General features: G+C 35.8%; 1 protein-coding gene across 12 annotated transcripts in view; it reads right to left on the bottom strand.

Annotated features, from left to right (window-relative positions):
• ZBTB20 (zinc finger and BTB domain containing 20) overlaps positions 1 to 26,092 on the bottom strand; it is an 821,511-nt gene that overhangs the window by 409,518 nt on the left and 385,901 nt on the right. The gene's annotated exons all lie outside the window — the stretch shown is intronic.

Raw genomic sequence — 26,092 nt, 5'->3', positions numbered from 1 at the left:
GTCTAAGGCTTGAATATCCTGTAAACATCCATGTAAAGCAGTTGTCTATGCTTAAACACCTTGATCTTAGGGAATTAATATTTGTTGATATTAGGGACTGTTGGAAACTGAATATGTTTCCTTCCTCCCCCTTTCATATGTTGAAGCCCTAACCCCCAATGTGACTGTATTTGGAGATAGGTCCTTTAAAGTAGTATTTAAGGTTAAATAAGGTGTGGTTCTAATCCAATAGGACTGTTGTCCTTAGAAAAAGAGGAAGAGACTCAACAGATGAGTGTTCATAGAGAAAAGGCCATATGAGGAGACCCAGTAAGAAGAAAGTCATCTGCAGGCCAAGGAGAGAGGCCTCATGAGAAATCAACCCTGCCAACACCTTGATGCTGGACTTCCAGCCTCCAAAACTGAGAAAAAACTTTCTGTTGTTTAAGCCGCCCAGTCTGTGATATTTTGTTATGGCAGTTCTAGAAAACTAATACAGGCACTAAGGTTTTCACAACAAACTGCAAGTTAGGAATTGACTAAATCTACTTTACTGGCACAGAAACAGATTATAGGAGTTTTGAGAAATATCCCAAGAGACACAGAATCCGTAAGTGGAACAACCAAGATTAAAGGTAGGTAGGTCTGTCCTCCAGACCAATATTCTTTTTCCTCCTTGTGTGTTTTCTACTTTTGAGCACATAAGAATGTTACAAAGTTAGTTTTTATATTGACCTGAATATTTTATTCTTATATGTTTCATCACTGGCTTGTGTTCTACTTGAAGTCACAGAAAATATAATTTATCTTCTTTGTGACAGTCCTTAATTTACTAGAACATAGTTATCATATTCTTACTCTGTGAATTTCCAAACAATTCCAGTTCCCTTAACCATTCCTCATATCATTTGTTTCATTTCCCTACCATCCTGGTCACTTACTCCTGAAGATGTTGCTATTTATTCAGATTTCTTGTACTGTATTGTTAAGCTATATCTCCCCTATATCATTCATGAGCAGTCTTTTAAAAATATAAAGACAAAATCTTGTATCTACCCATTTAAAAAACTTCATCTGGTTAGATGTAGCACATCATTCCAGTCTTTCAAGATGTCTTTGGAACTTGATTACATCACTCAACAACTTTTCTACGTATTTGGATTCATGTCATCTGCAACTCTGATGAACATGCTTTCAACAAAGTTATTGAAAAAAAATGGCGGTTGAGGCTTAGGATATTCCTGCAATATGCCATAAGAATTCCTTCCACTTTAACACTGAGCCATTTGTTCGTACCTAATAGTTTGGTCACTCAACCAGTTACTAATCTATCTGTACTTAGATTAGTTACTAATATATCTGTACATCTAACCCAGGTGAGATCAGGTCATATATTATAGACATGCTTTCACTGATGCCATTCTGGTTTCTAGCAAGCAGCACTTCTTTCTGGGGATCATAAACCATTGCTTTATGCTTTACTGTTTTAATAATCGATTGTAGGCTCTTGCTCAGGACTGACATCAAGTTGTTTGTACTTATAAACTGCCTTCTTATACTTTCTAAAAATTGAACATTTTTAATATCTCTAGTTGCCTAATATTTTTTCTCTTCTCTTCAGACATGAATGGCAGTAACTGATCTTATTAATCAATCCTCTCATTAGCCTATGGCTCTCTACCCCTATTTCTAGGCTCCTCTCTTTCTCCTTTTTTCTGTGTCCTTCCAAGGAATAGAGTCTCTGTGTGTAATCATGGACCATCTCCAGAGTTGGTATGCTGGTCAGAGAGGTATCTGCAAACCAGAAGAGTAGAGAGGACTTAGGGTGCTGACTTGGGCCTGGCTGTGCTGGCAGCGGAGAAGGAGCTATGATTAAGTGAGGCTTTGTGCTCATCTCTGTGTATGGCCCTGTCGAACTTCTGTTTTTCACTTCTGGCTATGCACCTGGACAGGGTTACATCCTTTTCCTATTCACTCTGGATGATTTTCTTTGCCAAAGATTCAAGTCAGCTTTGTATTTTTCAGTCTTTAACTGAGAAAGGTTGTAACATATGATGCTTTTATTTTCCCATGAAGACTTTCTCTGAGGCAGGCATGTACCCTGACCTTTACCTAATCAAGAAAAGTTGTTTGGGGGATGGGAGATAGGGAGGCAGGTTGGACTTTAAATGCACAAATCAGTTCTAATAAAAACACTGAGATTCAGGTGCCTGAGGTTAGAAATACTAGAGGGAATTCAATTACACTAATTAATATTTAAGAAGGGCTAGAGATCACATGCTGAATGTGGAAAACTAGGCCAGTCAGACATGAGCATATGAGGAGGGCAAGATCAACTGATAAAAGTAACAAACATATCATACATAAACACTCCAACAGGAATGAAAAAGAGAATATAAAATAAATGTTCCAAATGACAATGAAGAGGAGGTAAATGGTCTACCAGATATAAAAGCAAAATGTTCTAACACACACACTTTTTATTGGTTTTATATAAACACATGTCATATACATATATATACATATATTTTTTTTTTCAGTACGCGGGCCTCTCACTGTTGTGGTCTCTCCCGTTGCGGAGCACAGGCTCCAGACGCGCAGGCTCAGCGGCCATGGCTCATGGGGCCAGCCGCTCCGCGGCATGTGGGATCTTCCCGGACCGGGGCACGAACCCGTGTCTCCTGCGTCGGCAGGCGGACTCTCAACCACTGCGCCACCAGGGAAGCCCAAACACATGTCTTATAAAAATGATTTTTTCAAATAAGTTAGTAGGAAATGTTACCCATTTATAAAAACACTTAGTTTGGGATCTGTGGATTCAGAGCATACTATATCCGCTCTTGTTTCTGCACTGGCTGATCAAGTAGTAGTCTCAATAAGGCTTGACTTTCATAATAGGTAGTTCCCTGATGGTTTAGCCTAGCTGGAAACCCAAAACCTGATAGGAAGGTCGGAAAGCAGCAGAGAATTCTGGGTTCTACACCAGCTTTTTAGTTCTGGCTCTGATGTCATTTGGTTGGTATCACAGCTTATACCACATTCTCTCGTTGAACTTGATTTTTCATTCGTGGCCCAGAAAGTCAATTCTGATTTGTGGTCACTCTTTTGTACACTTCAAAGCTTTCTAGAGCAGGCACTAATGGTACCAGCATTACCTTGCTTCTGCCAGGTAAACGGTTCTTTCTTCTACTCTAGCACTTACCTACCCTTTTCCAGTCCTTCTCTACCTCTAAGCCCTGTCTTTCTCTGTCCTTTTCCTCTAGTTCATCAGAAGGTTACGTGTCGAACCTTGTACTACTACTCTCCAATCTTATTCTTTCAAAGCTCCACCCTCTGAAAGCTACAGTTTATCAATTCACAGCCCTATCTTGGGAACTTTGAAAACTGGAAGCCAAGAGAATTCACTGGATTGCTTTTGCTATCAACACATCATGAAGAAGCAGAAGTAGAAGAACAGAGTAGTAGATGAGAGGAGGACTGAGACAGATTTGGGTCCCTTTTCCAAATTCTCTAGTGTACACAGATGGTAACTAAATGACTTTGGACAAACCCTATGTCTATGTACAGTGAGTAAATGTTAGGCTGGTGGTGAGAACACAGCAAAAAGACAAAAACAAAATTCTTGCTCTTCAGTTTAACCTCCAGTTGAAGAAATATGTTAAATAAACCAAAACCCCCAAAATAAAGCATCCCCAAATGATCAAATTGTCCTTAAATAATAGAGGAACAGAGAGAGAGAATAAGGTTACTTCTTAGAAATTTGAACCAAATTAGTGGTTTTCAAACTATGCTTCATGGTCCTCAAGCTTAAGAAGAGATGATTGCAAAGAGATTGATTGAGCAGTTAAATATGTAATTAAAATGTAAATTTAAAACATTACATATTTGTATCAATTTACAATTGTGATAAAAATGACATGCAAATTTAAATGTATTATATAAATTTTTAAAAGATCAATGTGTTGTTACAAGTTAAATATGTACAATAAGGTTTACTAGTTTTCATGCAGGCCTCAAATTAAGACCCTGAAGTTGGAAGGCAAGTTGCTTAAAAAAAAAAAAAAAAAAAGCAGAAAACAAACAAACAAAAAGTCCTGTAACTATGTGCAGCTACTTAACTGTATACAATGATTTTCTTGACACCATATAGTAGTGCATTCCTCATACAAAAATACACTGAACTCTTAAAGCCAATATAATAATCTGATCCCGAGTTTCCATTTCTTTGTATATTTGCCATTATATTCTTATTGATTGACTTTATAATATTTAACATAATCATTTGGATTTATAAAATGAGTTTATTTTAATAAAATGCTACTCATTATTTCATATGTAAAGGTTCTAATGAGGTTTATTTTGAAAAGAGGGTTCTGTTGTTTAAAGAAATATGAAAAATCTCTACATCAAATAATTTGTATGAACTCTCCAACTCAAGACAGTATGATTCTCATGCTTCTGGCTCCAGGCTGCTCAGTTTCTGAATTTATCGACTTGCTGGCTCAGACCACTGTATACAGCAGATATACTAGGCCCAAATGAGATTTCATACCGGCTACTATTCCTTCAGCCTTAAGATGATGATAGTTTTACACAGAGGAATAGATTATATATCATGAAACCATCACATGTTGAAAGAGGTCACCTTATCTTAAATTTACCCAATACATGAAATTTATCAGATACTCTTAGAATGCCAGTTATCGGAATTTAATATATTAGTTTAAAATTTAAACAGTAGTAGCAAAAACTAAGTTAATGGAAACCTCTTTATTAATCTAAGAATCACTGTTTAAATTCATTATGTAATATGTGGACATTTATTCATTTATTTTACATTTTCTCAAAATATACCAAAAGACTCCAGAATATTTTTTCCTAACATTAATCGGCCATTATCTGTAGTTAGGAAGAGAGTGAGCCAAAAGTGACTTTCTACCACTACAGAGAATGAAACTAGCAAATCTAAGGAAAGATCCATTTTCTAAAACCTGAACTACGCTCTGCTATGGAAATGTTTCAAACTTCTATGACGCTTAAGTGTAAGTAAAGAATAAACTGACTTGAGGCCTTTCATGGTCTCTATATAGAATAGTTAAACCATAATTATGTACATATTTGTTTTTTTTAAAGGCTGTGACTTGAACGGTGCTACAGTATAAAGGTCAAGAATGCACCTGTGTTTCTATTCTGGCTCCACATTTCCAGCTATGAGACCTTGAGAAAACTACTTTAACTGTCTAAGCCTCAGTTTTTATTTTTGTTAAATGGAGGAAATATCAATAATAAGAATAACTCTCCTCATAGATTTGTAGTAAGAAATAAATGAATAAGTGAAATAATGAATGAAAGTTACTTAGCACATTGTCTAGCACATAAAAAGCTCTTAATAAATATTATTAACGGTAATAATTAAAATTGCTAAACACCTAAAAGCCAGTTGTTTTCTTCTGATGAATTTTTTCTATGACCTGATTTTACTCATAATTTATTGACTTCTTCCTTTCTGGAATGATGTTTTATTTAATTTCTTTTTCTTTGTTTCTAGAATGTTCTCTAACATCTCTCCAGCTCCACCCCAATCATCAGATAGGACTGCAGGGCTTCATTTTGGTACCTCTGTACTTGCTTTTCTGTCACTGCTTGTGTTATTTTCTCGTTCCTACTCAGTGGTTTAAAAAGTAAAACCCAAGGAAGAGCTAAACATTATGAGGAATATATTGAGATGAATGGTTATCAAAATTGGGCAAAAAAAGGATATTATTAAAAATAAATCACACCAAGGGAGAGCAGCTGATGACAGCAGGTGTGAAATGGCTGTACATAGTGGGAATCAGTGAACCCCAAAGAAACAAAAGAACAAATAATGGACGGCCATGAAACTTACATGATTTACAAGGGAAGTATAAACTTAATGAACAGCCTCTGAAGACTAGAGGAGCCAGGAAAGTCACTTCTGGATGAATATTTGGACAAGATAGTAACACGGAAAGGACTGATGTTCTCTGATCAAATGGGAATTACTAATAAGAATAGAATGAGAAATAAGACAAATGGAATTTTTTACTGTGTTTGATTTCTTTACTGCATAACCTGCAATGAGGGGACAATATCCTTGTGTATACCAATATAGACGGGATGCTTAAAAAATGCTTGGTAATGATGGCAATAGCAATAAGGATGATATATTTTTAAGAGCCAAAGTTAGATTTCATGGACAAGATAAATTAAAATTAGAACCCAGGTTGGCAGGCATTGGGGCAGGGTATTCTGTGACAAAAAAGCTTTTTTTTTTTTTTTAAATTAATTAATTTATTTTTTGTCTGTGTTGGGTCTTCATTTCTGTGCAAGGGCTTTCTCTAGTTGCGGCAAGCGGGGGCCACTCTTCATCGCGGTGCGCAGGCCTCTCACTGTTGCAGCCTCTCTTGTTGTGGAGCACAGGCTCCAGACGCGTAGGCTCAGTAGTTGTGGCTCACGGGCCTAGTTGCTCCGTGGCATGTGGGATCTTCCCAGACCAGGGCTCAAACCCGTGTCCCCTGCATCGGCAGGCAGATTCTCAACCACTGCACCACCAGGGAAGCCCACAAAAGCTTTTCTTAAATAGGACTTTAAGGATTTAGTTGTTTGAAAAATATTTCATGTAGGCAACACAAAAACAAATAGTTGGTTTACTGCAAAGATGCCTGCAGATGTATGGCTTTTTGCCTTGTACCTGGATATGGACCTGCCTCTCAACTTCCATGAGCATGAAATAAAGTTAAAAGCTAAAAACAAAGTTACTGCCAGGGAAATTGAGACGGTAATATAACATCACGCCAGAGAGAATAAACCATTGAGACAAGATGAACAAAACCAACTGAAATGGGACAAGCAAACTTAACACAAGTCAAGGAAGCTGTGTGTAGTATTAAAATAAAAATACTACTAAACAGAACGAAACTTGCTATTCACAGGGATTCATGGGAATAGCAAGTGAATTTTTCTCAGAATCTATGTAGATGACTCCTGTGAGATTATTCCAAACATGGGGAATTTTTTCAGAATTGCCTTTGTTTCCAAATGAAATTTTAAGACATTTCATGAAACAAATGAGCCTTTATCAGAAATAACCCTTTAAATGACTAAAAATAAAAGGCTAGCCTACTTAGGAAAAGAAAACTCAAGTCAGGCACAAATGTTGAGGTAACTGTGATTTAGGGAGACATAGTAGGAAATATTTTCATTAAAGCCCGATATCTTCCCTTCTTGAGAAGAAATTGCTCCACTCTGCTGAAAACCTAAACCAGTATTCAAGGAATATTCATTTGAAATCTCCATTTAGGAAAAAAAAAAAACCCACATTCATTCTCATTCCAACACGAACTATGTGAACTTTTAAAAATCATCTTAAAAAGAAAAACATCACTCTTTCTTCTAATTTAGTGTTTTTGCATTTTCCAATAGTCGACATTTGGAAAATAACCACATGCTGGAGGACAATGTCATAGCGAATATAGTCACCAGGTCAATATGATAATTTAATGTATAACTTTAAAATCAAGCTTTCTTCCTTTCATGCTACTGTTCTATAATTAACTTCTTTATTTTGCCGTGATTAAGATATCTTTTCATCAAATTTGATATAAATGCATTAGATATGGTAAACATATATCTGGCTTAAAATGACAACAATGCAAATTATATAATAAAGACTATATAACTTTCCCATTGTTATTTTGATAAAATCTCTTTTTAGGTGATATCATTTCACATTAGGCTTTTTTGTGCTGCTTAATATTATAATTAATAATTCATATTTTTGTCTTTACCCTCTCACTCTGACAACTTTTATTTTAATCGGTGGGCCTGTGCAAAGTTGGTTTGTTATTTATTTATAACGTAAAGTGACAAGGGAATTGAATATGTGAAATAAGATAGAGAGATTTTCTTTCATGCAACAAAAGTTTCTTAGTAATGGGGATGTTTCTTGCTTACCCTAATGGACTCAAGGGTTTTGGAGAGGTTAGATCTGATGGCACCAGTACCTCATATGACAACATAGGATAAATATATTAAATGGAACTGTTCATTTCTGTTTTAAAATGCATTTTAATTTTGTGAAGACAGCTGGGCACAAGCATAAAAAGAGGATAAAAAAATACCAAAACTTGTAAAAGTCTCCCTATTTTGATAGATCCTTAAGTGCAAATTAGGTAAAAATTCTGACCAAACAGATCTATTTGTATTTTCTTTCCTAAATGCTAAAACATGCAAATTTAATAGGAACAAACAGAAAATTTCAAAGATATGGAATTCCCATTGACACAAAAAGTCCTGTCTGTAGGGCTTTATAGAGCATTAAATAACCCCTTCAGTTCTGCCCATAACCAGAAACCACATAATCTGAAGGCTAGAGCATTGAATGGCTGTGACAGAAAATTCAGAGTGTGGTCTCAAGGACATCAGCAACCAAATCACCGAGGTTGAGAAAAATGAAGAATCAAAGGCCCACCCAAGAATTACAGTGGAATCAGAATCTGTAGGGATATGGGTCTAGAATCTGCACTTGAAGTGCAGAATCTGCACTTGAAGTGCAGCTCCTGAGGTAGAATTAAGTTTGAGAACCCGGACTTGCCATAAGAACAGTCTTATGGCAAGTCCCTGTATCTCACCAGAGCTCCCCATTGTCAGACATGCTCTCTTAATTTATCCTTTGTGTCGAGCATTAGAGAACTCACAAGATATAACACATCTGATCAAGCAATATGTTTCGCAAAAGATTCTAGTGTCAAATTTCTTCTATTAATTTAAAAACCACAGTCTACTGTCACTGCCCTACATAAGCCAGCCCCTTATCTCTGGCTCTACCTTTGTTGTCAACCTGTGCAGATTTTCAGCCTTTGACATCATTCAGTCAGTCTCCAACATTTGGAACAGGGGATCTTTTCCCAAAAATTTGGTCCCAATTCCCATTTAAAACTTGACGATTAACAGCCTATATTTGTGTATAACATTGAATACTTCAAAATAATTTTATGACACATTGTTTTGACCATTATTCAAATGTAGGAGGTTGTGGAGGGTTGATGCTGAGCCAGATGAGGGAACTGATGCACAGGGAGGTTAAATCCTTTAACTAAGGTTGACCCATCAAGTGGTAAAGTATGAACTAGAGCATAGGTATTCTAACATTATACCACACTGCCTTTCAACCTTCTTCCTGAGCAAACCTTTCCCTGCCTTTAAGGAATATGCCATTTCATGGGCTCTGTATCTTTGAGATATTTTCATCTGTACTTATGTGTACATGGTATTTATCTTTCAAAAATGGACTATGGAAAACCTAATTTTACTGTGTTAGTATAGGATTATGCAATCTGGGGCGGTCCAGTTTAAAATGGCAATAATAATGATGCTAATGCCAGTCTTGTGAGGTACTATTTCTGACCTCGTAATAGCTACATTTTAAAAAAACTTATCATTTTGTATTTTCATAATTCATTTTAAGGTTTGGTGCTACTGTAGATATGAGAAAGAAAAAATAACTGCTGTCATGTTGAAAATGTATCCAAAAGAAATCACTAATAGCCATGACTACTACTTGGTTAGCTGTATCTCACTATTTGAATGTAACCATGGGAAGTGATGTTCTAGAATCTCATTAATAATAACTGCATATAATGAAAGGAACTAGAAGCTGTTAGTATAGGTGTAACATTAACAAACTGGTGAATTTTCAAGAGAGCTCTATCAGACCAGATTATTTGAAAAAATGTGCCTCCCCCAAGCATATATCAAAATCTACATATTTAAGTTTCTAGAGAAGAATGCCAATAGACCTATTTGCTAAACACTTCACTTAAATGGCATGATAGAGTCTTTCAGAAATGGGAGTTGATTTAGATTTCAGGAGTTTTGATCCCCAGAGGTTAGGGCAGGGGGATGGCCAGAGGAGGAGGAGGGCAGGTGAAGGGTGTGGGTGGGGGTGTAGAGGTGGAGGGAGGTGCCCACTCGCATGAATTTAAGCACCCTGAATTTAATGAAGAAAAATGTCATCATTCTGTGTTTATGTAGCATTGTGTGAAACATGTACTGTTCTCTATAACTGGAGTTTACCTATCGTAACACCCTTTGAGAATCTTTTTAAACATCAAAATGTATTTTTCCAAATAAAAACTTCCATGATTTAGCTTTATTAAAATCTAAATGAATGTTTGCATTGACTTGTCCAGAAAAGGGGTCTGAGTACAGTTTAGAGAACAATCTTTTTAATGATGATGGGTAGCAATGTTTCCCTTCTATCAGAGAGCAATCTGTAGAAACACAAAGCAATAGATGTACACCTAGATAAAAATAATATGTAGAGTCCAACTGGTATCTGTGAGGACAGGCTGAGATGGACTCCTTGGCTTCCTTCTGTCCCAAAAATTTCTGTTTCCCTATTGCCTATGGTTACCACCATGGAACATGTTAAAATCTCAGTAGGGACTCTGTTTCAACTTTTCCTTTCAAAACACAGTGAAAAAGCTTAATGGAAAAAAAATGTCCTTCCTATCTCCATGCCAGGCACAGTGTAAGATCCACAAACTTAAAAGCCAGGCAAATAGTCTTTTATGTGCCCCAAAGCTCAGCAAGTGACCTAGTGCTACAAAAATTCCCAAATAGGCATGTGACCTGACTAATGTGTGCTGTGAGATGAGTCAAGGAAAATGGAACCATCTGTACTTTTATTGGACAGTCAAATAATTCCTCTCTGTCTGTCCAAAAACATAATTTGTATACTTTAAGGGAGATACAAGGGGAGTTTTTTCAAAAGGGCTCTAATTTTTAATATTGGTAGTATAAAATATGACCTAGTAAACATAGGTAGAGATAAGCAAATGTGCTTAGAAAACCATGACTGCCCTCAGAAATTGTTACTACTCATCTGTGTACTAAGACTTTCTTAAGAGTCACAGGAGGAAATCCAGGAAAATGAAGGGACAACAAGATGGCATAATCTTCAAGAAGTGGGATGTGGGCACCCTTCTTCCCCTGTGATGAAAGCTACCAATGACTGAGAGTAGGTGATGACAGAAAAACAGCAATCAACTGTAGGGCCATGTTAGTTTTTGTATGTTTACAAAGCTTCACCATTTGTTTTTTAAACCTAGATGTCAACCATGCACCATACCTCCATTACCCTATATGGGAATTTCAGCGGATTTGTTCTATTTTACAGGTTTTCAGTCTTGATGGGAAAAAGGAGGACAGAGTAGTGATAGTTGTTAAAATACAGTAATAAAGGTCGAGTCTGTCAAAGACAGCACCTAACAAAATATGTATATTTAGGAAGAGGCAAGATGGAACTGAGCAGGATACTGTGGATAAGGTGACAGACAAGTATCTACAGAGAATCCTAAGATATTTGTCTTCCATTTCATAAAGTGCCCCCCTCACTTCACAGATAAGGAAACCAAAGCATAATATAATAACAGCAGCTAACGTAATACATCCGTACCATGAGCCAGGAGCTATGTCAAATATTTAAATATATCATCTCATTTAACTCTCGTAAATAGCTGACAAGGCAAGTATTATTATTTGCATTTTACCAATGAGAAACTAAAGCTGACAGAGATTAAATAACTTGATCAAGTTTCACAGTAACTAAACAGAAGAGCCAATACATGAACGAAGATCTGTCTGATTTCCAAATCTAGGTTCTTAACCAGGAGGTCAGTAGATCTCAACCCAGACTCCACATTAGAATCACCTGGGAAGCTTTTAAAACCTACTGCTGCTCAGATCCTACCCCAGTTAATCAGAATTTCTTACACATGGGACCCAGACATGGGTGTTCATTTCCAAGCTCTCCTGGGTGATTGTAACATGCAGCCTGGATTGCAAACCACTGCACTATGCTCAGTCTCTTTGCAGTGGCTTTTCCCCTGCCCAACTATGTACTCCTTGCTATGTTCCTTCATCATGACTATCTGGAGAAGTAATATACATGTGGAAATTTTTACAAAGCATTGTCACAGCAGAATATGTTCACAAGTCCAACCAGAGAGAAGCCTGTTAATATCTATCTACAGGCTATGATGAGTGAACACAAAGAAGACTCAAATTTATCACTCTCATCCCCAAAGGGGAAGTATAAGGCTGGCCTTATAAGCCCTTCATACCAAAGTTAATCACTAAAATTTGGAAGGTCCTCCTCTTTTTCCTTCACAAATCCAATAAGAGTAGCTACTAGACCCAAGGGGAAAAGATCCAATTACCACTCCTTTACAATGCTATTTCACTCAGGATCTCAAGACAACCGAAAGTCATTCCAAATAAAGTAGTAGAAGTAAAGAGAAAACAATGTATGTAGTAAGAAAGTAAGATTTCAAGTCAGAAGTCCTAGGTTTTTGTCTGTACACTGCCACTTTACTGCCATGAGTTGACCTTTGGTTTCCTTTTCTGTAGTTAAGCTACATCTCCCTTAGCGCCGTGATTTTAAAAGTGTGGTCCCCACCAGCATCACCTGGGAACTTGTTAGAAATGCAAATTATCAGTCCCTACCCCTAGACTCAGAATCAGAAACTCTGGGAGTGGGACCTAGTAGTCTGTGTTTTTAACAAGCCCTCCACATGATTCTGATCATTTCCAGGTGATTCTGCTGTATCTACTTCATAGGGTTGTTGTCTAAGGACAAAAGGAAATTGTGCAAAAAGTTGTTGGTTTTTATTGTTACCTGCTTAAGTCAGAAATCTCAAATTCTCTAGCAGAAATAGAGAAATAATGTTATAGCCTACATTAGTTAGATTAATAACCTCATTTCTGAATTTCACTTTGTGTAGACGAGGCACAAGTCAACCAGAGGTTATGCAATTAGCTTGGAGTCAAAGAGAAAGCAAGGAGTAGAGCTGAGAAGGAAACCCCAGAATGAACTTGATTTTAATTCAATCAAACTGTTAAGGTACCAACCACGCACTTTCATCTATAATCACAATGAACCTTTTTATAAACAAGTCTCTATCTCTCAGCTTAAAAAAATATAACAGAAACTTTTTGGATTTTAAAATGGATTGACTTCTATAATTCTGGGCTAAAGGCAGCTCAGGAAGCAATAAGAAATCACGAGCTTTCTACAGTGAGAAGGTGCAACGCCTAAGACCTCTCTATGTGTGAAGTGCAGACAGTACTCCCGCTTGCTCACCTCACATTTCTGATTATTGCAATGGTGGAAACCATGAGAAATAAAAGTACGTATCTAGTGGTTGAGTTTTCACTCTGTAATATATATATATTATATATAAAATATATATTATATATTTTTATATATATATATATATATATATATATATATATATATATATATATACACCAACGCTTCTGTAATATTATTATTTGGATGCTGTAAAACATAAACTGGATTTCAGGATATGCTTTGGAATGTTTTTTCCCCATCCTCCTATCAGTAGCACTCTATCTTCTTACTGTAATTTATCTGATATAGCTACTAAGATGCTTGATAGTTTTACATGCAAGGGTGCAGAAAAACAAAGAGCAAGGGAATGGGTTGTTAATGAAATTCTCTGATTGTAAAAAGCACTTTGGAATGATCAGGTGGTAAATAATAATAAGAGGAAATAACCTAAAGTGCTTAGATGCCACAGCAACAGTCACTGTAGAAATGCAGAAGAGATCAGATATGAATAGAATTTGCATTTTATGCAGCTTCTGTGTGTGTATATAGAATATACAGTTGCTAATTTTTCAATAGTGTTGGTAAAATATTGTTCAAAATCTATTCTTACTATCTTATCACTTTAAAAGGCATCATATAGAAGCACCCGTGTGTCCTAGTGAAATGGTGACTCTGTGTAAAGAGGCTAGAGAAACAGTCTCTTTCACATGAAAAAAGATCCCAAATAGAAGGAGAAAATGAAGAAGAGAAAATAGTAACATTATCATAACAGCTATGGAGACATACACAAAGATGATCTCTGAGAAACATCAGGGACAAATAACTCTGTTAATGTGTGGCAGAGGAACTACAATGAAGATATATGGTCATACACCAAAAATACAGACACGAGCTCTTTCTCTTTGCTGGGCAATTTTTATGGTGGTCGTTGTTTTTAAATGAAAACAGGGAGAGGGGAGTGAGAAGTAAGGTTTTTTTAAATGTTGTTATTGTTGCTGTTTAATTTAGCTGTATCACTAACAGAAATTCCATACCAGGTACTTCCAACAGTTGCATGACCACAGTGCTTATGAATTTACCTTCTATTTTCTTGTTACTTTCCCTTATTACTTGTTCATAACCCAATGCCCATTCATTAAGGTATACTAAACGTTTGTCCATGGTTACTCTACTTTTGAAGATGAAGATGAAGAGTTTGAAGAGTTGGAGATTCTCTTAATTACAGGGGAAGGTTCTGATTAGAATGCTGAGAAAGCAGAGACCTTAATAAAAAGACCACTAGCCAAACAATAGAGGACTGAAGATTGAATCAGCCAAAATACACAATTCCCTCCCTTTCTTTGTTCCTTTCCTTGGTGGATCCTTTTGTCTTTAGGATCTTTTCTGTCTCTGGTCATTTAAAAAGCACATCCAGCTATACTTCAAACACCTCAAATTTCCATCTTGGAAGAAAACAAACTCTCTCAGAGAAACTAACTCTGTGTATTCACAAAATTTGCACTTATTTCTGGAATAAGAAAATGGAGAGATAATTACCAACATAAGAAAGGAATAATAATATTAGTAATAATGATATTGATACCAGTACTTTGGATTCTAGAGCATGTTTTATCACAAAGATTCACCTGTATTAAGGGAGACTCCAGGACAAGGAGTTCATTAGGCCAAAGTCAGACTCTCTGGAAAGCTGTAAATGCCCCCAGAACAGACTTTAGTAATGAACAAACACTGGGACTGTAGCATAAAAGCATCTCCCTGTCCCTTGTTCTAAAAGTTAACCATTAAACCATATGTTGTTCATCCTGATTTGGTTTACTCAATTCTAGAAACGTGGACGCACTGATCAGATTGCACTGGCCAACTGAACACTTAGTGAAGGCTTCGTGAAGACAGTGTTCTTTCTTCCCACCAGTCCTACCCAAAGGGCTTCTATTATCAGACTATCAATTCCTTGTTGCTGATGAAGGATGGAAAGTATCATCTTTTGAAGAACAAATTCTTTCTCTCCCTGAGTTTTCTGGTTTTGGTACATTCAACATTTTAAGTGCTTAATCTCCTCCTCATTCCACCCCTCCCAAACCATTTCCTCTCTTCTAGTTTATTCTTTTAATTATTTACAGACTTGCTTGTCTGGACACTTCATTCTAGTAGAAGTTGGCTGATTTTTTTCAACACCTTTTAGTGGAATGTAATAATAGACGAATAGAGAGGGAATTGGTCTTTAATGGTATTTTTAGGTTTCATATGTGAAATATAGAGATTTTTTTCCCTTTATTGATTTTTCCTGTATACTGTCCACTCTACATCTTGAAATGGCTACAACGGTGTTTGAAAAATTGGTTGTTTATCATTGTTTAAACCAGTTTTTTTTTTAAAACAGTTTTTGCAAGCCCCATTTTACTCTCTGTTTTAAGGAAGTTTTTGTTTGGTTTCGTTTTCTTTGTGGAGTCATGCTGGCAGAGAAACACAGTCTAGAACATTGCTTTTAAATGTGGTATGATTGGGAATATAACCATATTGAATCTATATTCAAAATTTATTAGATTGAGCCATGTGCAGCTAAAAGGAAAAAGAGGTCGTAAGTCTTTAATATTTTTCACAAATACGAGCAACAAGGGATGCGAATGTTAAAATTCATCAAGCACAACACGATACCCCACTGTTGGAAAGACATTTTCTCTTGTCCAAAATTCATTTCGGGGGGCAAGGAGTTGGGACATTTACATGTGGGATTTTCCTCCATATTTTTGATAATGAGTATCTGGGAATGTGTCTTGATATCTATGTAATATTATATTTGTGAAAATGATACATTATAGGTTAGAAACAGCATGACAAGAAGTTCATTTTGAATACAACTAAGAATAGGAAATTTTCCTATGCTAACTTTCTGGAGCTGTTCATTTTCACTTATATTTCCCTGGACTCTAATGCTTTACAGAGAAGAACAAAAGTTGAAGAACTTGGGGATAAAGAAAAAGGATGAAGATAGCCAATAGTATTCAGATTTGTAAAAAATAATGGCAATATTTATTTGTTTAAAAAACAGGATTTGGGGCTGAGTTTTAGAGTGCTTTTTTGATAAATGTACAATAAAGCCTTCTGAATCTTCAAGAAGTGAAAGAGTGAAACATCTACCCTACTTTAAATTTAGAGTGATAAATAATAGTGTAGACATACATCAAAATTGGCAACAGTCAGAATTCGAGAGAAGGAAATTGAACGTTCATTGTGACTGGAGGAAGGGTGAGCATGAGAGATGCAGCCCAAGAAAAGCACTCATGATGTGTAATCCAAAACCCAGCATCATACATAAGGTTTTTATATTTTTCTTCTCAGGGGAATATTTGAAGAACGATGGTTCCAGGGTTCTTGTTATAGTTTTTCTTTTCTTTTTTTTTAGCTAAAATTTCACTCTGAATTCTAGGGAGATTTCCAGAGTTCCTCTTGGAGGTTTTGACCCAAATGCAGTAAGTGGTTGTGGCAAAGAGACAAATTAAGCCAATCTACACTAACGTCCAAGTCCTTGCTCAAAGCAAAGTCTTGGGATCTGGACTGCAAACTGGCAAATGCAATGGTCCAACTGCGGAAGGGCAATACTAAGTAGTACCCTGGAAAATAAAGATTCTCAATCTTGGTAGGAGGGTAGTCCTACCACTGCTTTACTGTATGTGCGCACTGTAGCTAAATTATATATCTCCATTTTAAGTTACCCTGCGGAAAAGACAATGTGCTATCTGTTTGGTATACGTTTTCCAAGCTGTAAACCATAAAGTGCTATGTAAAATAAAGTGATATTGATTAATGCCTCATAAGAGAAATATATAGATTGATGATGAAGGATTAAAAATGCATTTCATGTGTGCTTTATAAAACTACTAAATACTACTAGTACTACTAATAACAATTCTTCAGAAATTTGGTGGGAGAAAAAAGATCTACAGAATATAGTTGCTGAGAAAAATCATCAGGTTTTAATTTTGGAGAAAAAGACTAGGAGAAGTCACAGAAGGCTTTTGATGGAAGGTCTGAAACCCCTCATCTATGAACCACCCATTTTAAGCTCCAGTTTATTCAGAACTAATAATAACCTGTCTCCTGAAAGCAAAGGGATCAGTAAAGAAAGTTGCCTATACTCATGTGCTTCAGACTTCTGGAGACCTAGTGAATCCATAGCCTGAGGCTCATATTTCTATAAAAATGATAACAGTTAAATCTCATCATCACTTTGTTTGCTTTGAGGAAATTGGCTATGCCCCCAATTAAATTATACAACAAACTTCCTTCCCACTACCAATAATCTAAATATATAACCAGGCACAAAAATGTGGTAAAGGAGAAAGGATGAGTTTTAAAGTCTTAGAACCTTGGGTTTGCATCCTCTTTCTACCCCTTAACAAGTCACTTAGCTTCTCTAGGTCAAAGTTTTCTCATCTATTAAGTGAAGATAATGGTACCTAGCTCACCCGATTGTTTTAAGAATTAAATGTAAAATTCTTGGTGCAGAGAGGTCACTCAATAAATGGCAGCCAAATCACTGTCTGCAGTAAAATCCAGATATAACATATTTTGCCTGGACTGTTGCTCTGTGTGGTAAGTCTGGTATCCAAGCTACAAAATCCATTAAGCCGAAATAATTTGGTCATTTTAGCAATGCATTTTAGAGATATTTTTAAATGACATTTCCCCAAAGTCAAGCTAGCTTATGGTTATATGGAATTGCTGTATTTACGAGGGAGCTTAATTCAGTTCATAAAATAGTGTATCTAGTGTTGTTCCCCAAATCTAGGATTGTAAAGACCTTCCACCAAAGAGGATAAGAGTGACATTTAGAAAAACAAGTTTTTAAAAAACTATAGTAGGAAATGAATGTAGATTATCCAGATGACAGGAAGTGCCCCAAGTCAAAGCAACACGGAGAAGAAATATGTGCTGCAGATGAAGAAGAATGGAATGACACTTTAAACACTCGAGAGAGGTGGAGTAAAGATCAATACCAAGCCCTAGAAGCCTGTAGGTTAATAAGTGATTGAAACTCTGACTCTAAGGTAAGAGGTAAAGAAAGATTCAAGAATATGTATCATTGGGAAGAAAAGCAGTGAGAGCAAAATTCCTAGGAACCAAGAAGCATTTAGTAATAAAATCCTTAAAAGTGGTATGCTTGCTCCAAGGTGGTGCTAGGTTCAGAAAATACAAATATTGATGGGTTAAATCAGGACTGGAGAAAATATAAAACCAAATATGAGCAGCTCTGAGGGAAAAAAAAATAGGCAGCTTGGGACTCAACTGTCATCACAATTCATTTGTGTTTCACATCCCACTGTTTGTGACATTAACAGAATTTTGAATTTAGCAATGAACTATTTTTGTATTGTGAATCTCTGCAGCCATTAATAGCCCTATGATCTTTAAAATACTTCCAATTAATACTATGCAAATTAGGGGTCACCTAAGAGTTTCTCAAATTAATTCACTTTTTCTATCATTTGAAGTGGAGTGTTAGCCCTGCTCTTTATTTGCATTAAGTCCAAATTATTTGACTATGTTGGTTACAGATCCTTTGGTGGCTTTTGCTTTTATTGCCATTTCTCAAAAGATAAAGTTAGTTTTAGGTTTTTGAATTTTATCTTCTTTAACTAAAATAAATAAAGCAAATCTTTTCATAAAGGCATTTAAATACGTAAACTTTACATGTAACGCTCCTATGGTGTGACAAATATTAAGCAAGGCAATCAGGTATTAGTATTTATTATATTGGAATGTATATACCAATTTACATGAATCATATCTATATTTAGATATATAATGGGCTTATATTCATTGTACACAGTGCTTTTCTGTCTTATTATTGCCATTGTTAATGGATATCATTTATCGAGTATCTATTATGCCCCAAGAACTCTTCTAGGCACTATACAAACATACCATGCAATGAGGCCATTATTCCTCCATTTTCTGTTTAAGGACTTAGGCACAAGAAATAAGGCGTCCATGATCACATAATTTGTAAATGGTGGAGGTGATAATCAAATACATGGCTGTGCAACTACAAAGTCTACATTCTTTTCACTATATAGTTCTGCCTTTCATACTGAGGCAAGCCTACTATTTTTTTATTTTATTTTTAAATGTTTTTTTGCAGTACGCGGGCCTCTCACTGTTGTGGCCTCTCCCGTTGTGGAGCACAGGCTCTGGACGCACAGGTTCAGCGGCCATGGCTCACGGGCCTAGCCGCTCCGCGGCATATGGGATCTTCCTGGACCGGGGCACGGACCCGTGTCCCCTGCATCGGCAGGCGGACTCTCAACCACTGCGCCACCAGGGAAGCCCAAGCCTACTATTTTAAAAGCTTAACGTAATATGTTGTAAAGATTCCACACAACTGATTTTTTCTAATATATTGTTATGGTTTTGTGTAATCTTTCTCTTAAAGTCACCTACACTTCTACAGAATATCTACATCGATGTTCACATGCTTTTTCTTGTAAATTCTAAATCAATTCAAAAATTATTTAAGCATCTAATATGTAGCACTGCTAGGCTAGATATCTTTGTTCACTATTACGTTAAAATACAGATCTTGACAATGTAGAAGTCTCTGCTTCCTGAAGGTGCCTCTTTAGGTCAATTTATATTTCTAATCATTTTCAGTCACTGATGGTATAGAACATTAGGGCTTTGGATTTAAAAGTTCCTTTTAATAAAACAATCTAGTTAACCACAAATTGTTGAAACAAAATCTGTAACATGAAGGGCATTTAAGGCAGATTTAAACATCATTTCCATTTAGAAACAGAAAATTAGTCTGCATAATGTCATTTATCTACCGAGCTAAATTATAATTTTCAGCTATAAATCCATATTCTTAATGTGTGTCGCAAAGATGATATCTCTGACCCACCCTCAGTAGGAAGTGTGTTTTGAGTTGTTTTGTCAGTAGTGACAATGGAGTTGCTTTGGACAAAATATGTTTTCGGCAAGTTTCCTTGGTAATGAAAATAACTGTAATAGTAATAATAATAACAGTAATCAGCATCATAATAATGATAGCACTTACTGAATACTTTACTATGTGCCAAGTACTGTGATTAGCACTTTACATGCATTATCTTATCTTAATCATTTCTCAAAATATCTCATGAGGTATGTACTGTTAATAATCCAGTTTAACAAAGAAGGACACCGAGACACAGAGAGGCCAAATAAGTTGTCCAAGATCACATAGACAGAGAAGAAGCAGAGCCAATGAATCTGACTTTCACACCTATATCAGGTGGGGGTGATAGCAGGTGCTATGATGTTTGTTCCGGAGAATACTTATATGTGCTCTTCTATATACATCAGCTCCAGTTGGGGCCCAGCTGGTTTGTAAGCCCAAATCTGAAGACAGCTAACAGGAGTCAAAGTTTGAGTTGCTTCTATTCATATTGCCTGCTAATTAAAATGTTCCCTTCCGAGAAGACAGTGGCTGTCTGGCATAGCCCTAGAACATAATACATGCTCAAAAAGTATCTTATGAATGTTAACAATGGTTTCTCAAGTGTTGAGTTAACTGGTGATTTCCACACACCCCCTTTTTAAAAAAATAGGTTGTCCTATTGTCTAAAATATTTTCACCATGGACACATACTATTTAGGTGATCAGGTGAAAAATTAGAAGTTTACTTTAAGAAATCCTTTTTGTTTTGTTTTACTCTGAGGTTGTTATTGCTTGTCTTGCTTGTTATTGTATTGTTAATTGCTTGTCTTCTTTACCTTTATTCACTTGAAGATTGACCCTATAACTTATCTAGGTCTTAGACCCCTGGGTATACTGAGTGCCTAGCATTCAGTTCATTAAACAATGAAAAACAAAATCCAGGACACACACACACACAAACACACACACAAATAAGCAAAAAGATGGAAAAGAAGGATTTTGTAGTTGACTGTGCACACATTTTGGTCCTTGCAGGTAGCTTGTCTTCCCCTTACATTATGTGCAAGTCCCCATGAAAAAGGGCTTCCCACAATAAGGAGAGTCCTGAATTGATGGGTTTGTTCCCCAGAGTTCATAAATCCATCATGAAATGTATATATTTATACACACACACACACACACATGCACACATACATACATAGACACATACACATTATGAAATAACATGAATATATTTGGAAGTCATGGAGAGTGCAGTAGGCAATGTCTCAAAAATGAAACATATATTTATATTACTTTACATTTTATATTTAGTAATTTTATTCCCTTTCTAACCCTAATACATTATATACCCTAATATAAATTTCATGAAAGTAGAAACTTTATTCATCACTCTATCCCTAGCTCCTAGAAGAAAGCATGGCACTAAATACGCAATAAATACATGTTAAAAAGAAGGGAAGGAAATGAAAAAAGGATATAGAAGGTCTCACAATATTTCTCATATTGTTCTGGAAATAATAAAGGGGGAGGGTGTCTCTAATACTTTTCCAGGAAAACATGAATCATCAATGAAATTGCAAGCTCATCCTGTTCCTCAGACCAGCTACCAAATTCCTTTATGCACAAAATGTCTCTTCTAGCCTGCTGACACCAATTTCTGGCACTCATGGGATTGGGAGCAGGGTACTAGGCAGGAGCAGCTCAAGTTCCTCCATATTTTGCCCTACCTGACAAGTAGGGAGGATGCTGCCATAGGCTCCAGCATTTCCTATAGGTGAGCTGCCCCAGAGGGTCAGTGGAAAAGGACATACAAGTCTTCATAATGTTAGGAGCATTCACTTACACATTTCTCTCCTCCTCTCAAAAGGAATCCTGGTAACAAATCACTGATTGATGATAAGAGAAATGGAATTAGAAGTTCCCCATGATACCTCCCATTCTAGTCTTGGGGGATGTGGTCTCCTGCTGAGAGGAAGAAGGAGGAATCCACAATGGTTTCTTACGTTTTGCCACATCCAAATTGTAGCGGGGTCCTGTTATGCGAAATTTCTACCAAGTATAAACTCATACTGATATAATACAATGGAAATCTTCAGTTTACTCAAGGGAAGATTATGTGGCAATTCATACTTACTCTAGTACAGAGAAGACAATATCCTAGTAGTAATAAATTATCCTAGAATATGCATTTTTTTCAGACAATGGAAGGACTTGTTTTTTTTCATCTTTGTATCTCTAGTACCAGACGCAACATACAACTAAGCACATAGTAGTTTTCAGGAAATGATAGCTAAAAAGTTTAAGAAAATCTTCCTGTAATGGTGAGATATGGTTTGAAGGGTTCAAACAAATGCAGAATGTTCTTCTAAGCTTGATCTTTCCAGTCTCATGAGCAGGCAATCATCACTTATTATTGAATATGCATTAGTGTTTTGGTCAGTGTTAATATAATAGGCCTTCGTCAACTATGGTATGGAAATCCTACCATTTTATGTTCATATACTAGAAATTTTAAAGTCATGATCTTGAAATAGTGGTTTTCAAACTTTAGTGTACATAACTAACCTAGGTAGCTTCCTAAATTGCAGAGCCTTAGACTCTATTCTCAGAGCTAATTCAGAAATTCTGGAATGGGGCCCAGGGATCTTCATTTTGACAACCATCCTAGGTAACTCTGATACAGGTGGTCCTTGGACTACTTACTATGGATTGGGCTACAAAGGTAATGTGAAAAGAAATCTTTATGCTTCACCTTTTCAATATGGAGAAAAGACTAGCTTATTCAATGAGACTTAACCATCAAAATTACCTGTGGAAAGACCAGGCAGTTTGCTAAGACTTTTGAAAATGAACGAAGGGAGGATGCAAGGGCAAGGACCATTATATTCAAGACAGAAAGTGTCCTTTTCACACTTCACGAAGACTGACAGTGTGCTTAAAGTAAAAGTAGGAGAAGAATGGCAGCAGTGTAGCAATGTTTCATTAACAATTTAGGGAAGCAATGTTGATTCAACAGGTTTATTTGATAAAATGTGTTTTAATGGCTATTCTAAAAGTGGATGCCTTCTGAATCTTTGATTTACTGTTAAACTATATATGTGTATATATATATATATTTACATGAAATAATTTTTAAAATTTCCTCCTTAAATCCCTATTTTCCATAATATCTTGGTCTTGCCAACGTAATTGCACTCATTGAAACTTCCCCCTCCTCCACCCAAGAAACTTCTCCCCTGGGAGTGAAAGGAGATTACTGCAGAGTACTCCTCCAGACATGTCCCATGGAAGGTATAGCTGCTGATTCTGTCCTGACCTCTAGGTCTCTGCAGCCTATAATTATTTTCAATGGGAGTTGTCTTAGCACTGAGTTCTCTAAATATTCAGTCTGTCATTCTTCAAGAACTTTAGCAATGAATGATGGAAATTTTTAAATTATTCTTATGAATGTTATAAATTGCATAACTTGTCATAGTTTTCTCTTTGACTTGACTGCATGAAAGTTTAAAGGCAAATGTATAGCACTTCACCAAATGTAGTTTGTGTACCGACTTCACTCTTGACTCCTTTTTATATTTTTGCTCTTGTTTATTGTTTTTGTTTGTTTGTTTGCCTTTCTTATCTACTTTTAATTCATGTATTTCACTGTATTACTTGTTTCTTTTTCTTTGTCAGCCATTTTAATTCCCTTTTTGGAACTAGGTGGCAGAAATAAATGAGGAAAACAAAACAATACAAAAAGTGTGTGTGTGTGTGTGTGTGTGTGTGTGTGTATTAGATATATATATATATCAAATTCACCTAAAATATAAAATAAAAACTAATCTCCTAAAATAATGGAAATATTTTGTAGTCTTTGGGCTAATAGATTCATTTTATTATTTGCAGGACTGCAGTTTAGGGAGGCATAAAATTAAAATACCACTATGAGAATAGCCATATGAAATTGAACATAGGTATTTTCGGCACCAGATCATTAATTCTGACATCCTTCAGTTCTGAAAGCCAACTATAGCTGTGTTAAAATCTGTGCCTTCAGTCTTTTAGACTGACTGTATAAAAAAAAAACAAAAAAAACGACCAACTCCTAGCCTTAATCAGTCTAACAAAGTGTGCAATTCTAAAAATATTTATTCTTTAAAAAATTATATATGTGTGCATATATTATTATTATATTATTATATATGCATATATTATTTACTTATATGTATTTTGCATACATATATATGTATATATCTTAGAAACTTCAACCAAATTCTTCAGTCCTTTGACTCCATTATTATTTTCTCTTAAGTAATTTTCATTAAGCAACAAAGAGTGATAAGTCATCTCCAAAATGAAAGCTTATATTCAAGCTGGGTTTAGTCTATTTTCTGTATTTCCTCTGATAATGATTCACCTAGTCTCAGACTGATTCTAGTAACAACTCAGGTTAAGTTCGAAGAACTCTAATTGGGCACTAGACATCTTAACAATGATACTCGTGTTAATTTGTCCTTATCTAAGCACCTTGGGCTGAAATATTATTGTGTTTGGGACCCAAATATGACTTTTGTTCTTGTATTAATTTCTGGATCTCATATCCTTTCAGATACCAAAGGAATATAGTACCATGCTGGAATAATGCCAAGTTATGCTTGTTTTTTTCTTTTTCCCCCCCATCATGGGCAACCAATAGTTGACTCATACTTCCATTACATCACAGCTGGATTACAGATGTGCTCTTTAGTCTGACCTCCGCATGTCTCTTGCAACTCATTTGTAGATAGTCCAGAAGCTAGCAGCTGGATTTCATTTTTGTTCCAGCAGTCACCATTTTATAATGTTTCTCCAATTCACTGTGAGTTTCACTATTGACAAGTCAATCCAAAACTCCAAAAGGCATTTAAACATAGTGAGTTAAATCAGAGAGAAAATATTACCATTAACTTGACATAGGTTCATGTCACTCAACTACATTTTGCCACCACTCCCCATACATCAAAAGGGTATAATGGTACAATTCTCCCACAGAAGACTAACGAAATACTTAGCAAAAGTAGGTGTTTACAAAAAACTTTTTAAAATACAAGTGCTGTATTTTTTTTTAATCTTGCATGGAACTCTGGTTCAATTTTTGAGCCTTTCCAAGTCCTCATAATTCTGTGGTATTCATAATAAAGCAGGCAGATGGTTTAGTCTTTGAACATATGCTTTAAATGCCCCCTTTGAAAATAATGGGCCAAATTGTGCCCTCAGATAGTCACAAAAAACTTTAAGGAGGCTGGCTCTTGAAATCTGAGGACAGAATGTTATCCAGTGGGAATTAAACCTTTAAAAAATATATTTTTAAAACTTTCTTCTGAGCTCTATTCTACATATTAAGGGAAGCCATTTTTTAATAAAATAGGATATAGTAAGAAAAATCTTAACCAGCACAATATTGCATGGTTCAAGGCACAGATAAGAAGGTAAAATATGTTTTTTATATGTATATTTTAAAATCCTGATTGTCTAAAACCTTATGAGAGTTGTCTGATTTAATTTTTGAGTGATTGCCAGACTTTCCATTTTTATTATTATTCCTATTATTATTCCTATCATGTAGATGTTTTATTGTTAAAGCACTTTGCAATTATTAATTAATTTAGTTTAAATTATGTTTATGCCTTTGTTTTAAATCCATGTTATTCATAGTTATTATAATCCTAAAATGCTATTTCGCCAGCCAATTACTCTCATTTCAAAAACAGTTTGTTGTTGATGAAAGCACATTTTCACAGAATATGAAATTCATCCTCGGTGGATATATGTGTTTTGATAATATTGTTCACATAACCTAGCTGTACTTAGCAGTATACCTCTGTTTCTATATGTCAACATTTCATACATAGAATGAGCCTTCATTTCCACACTCGTATTTTTATGTATTTAAATTTGCTTTTGAAAAAGTCTCTAGTCTCACTTATCTTACAATGTCCACACAACTCAGTAGTTTGATTAATACGTCAACTAAAAAGACCACACAATTGACAATAAGGACACTTTGGTTATTA

This window comes from Orcinus orca, chromosome 5 (assembly GCF_937001465.1).
Source record: "Orcinus orca chromosome 5, mOrcOrc1.1, whole genome shotgun sequence".
NCBI lineage: Eukaryota > Metazoa > Chordata > Mammalia > Artiodactyla > Delphinidae > Orcinus > Orcinus orca.
Note: the sequence above shows the minus strand (reverse complement) of the source record. Positions and strands in the feature narration are given on the sequence as shown.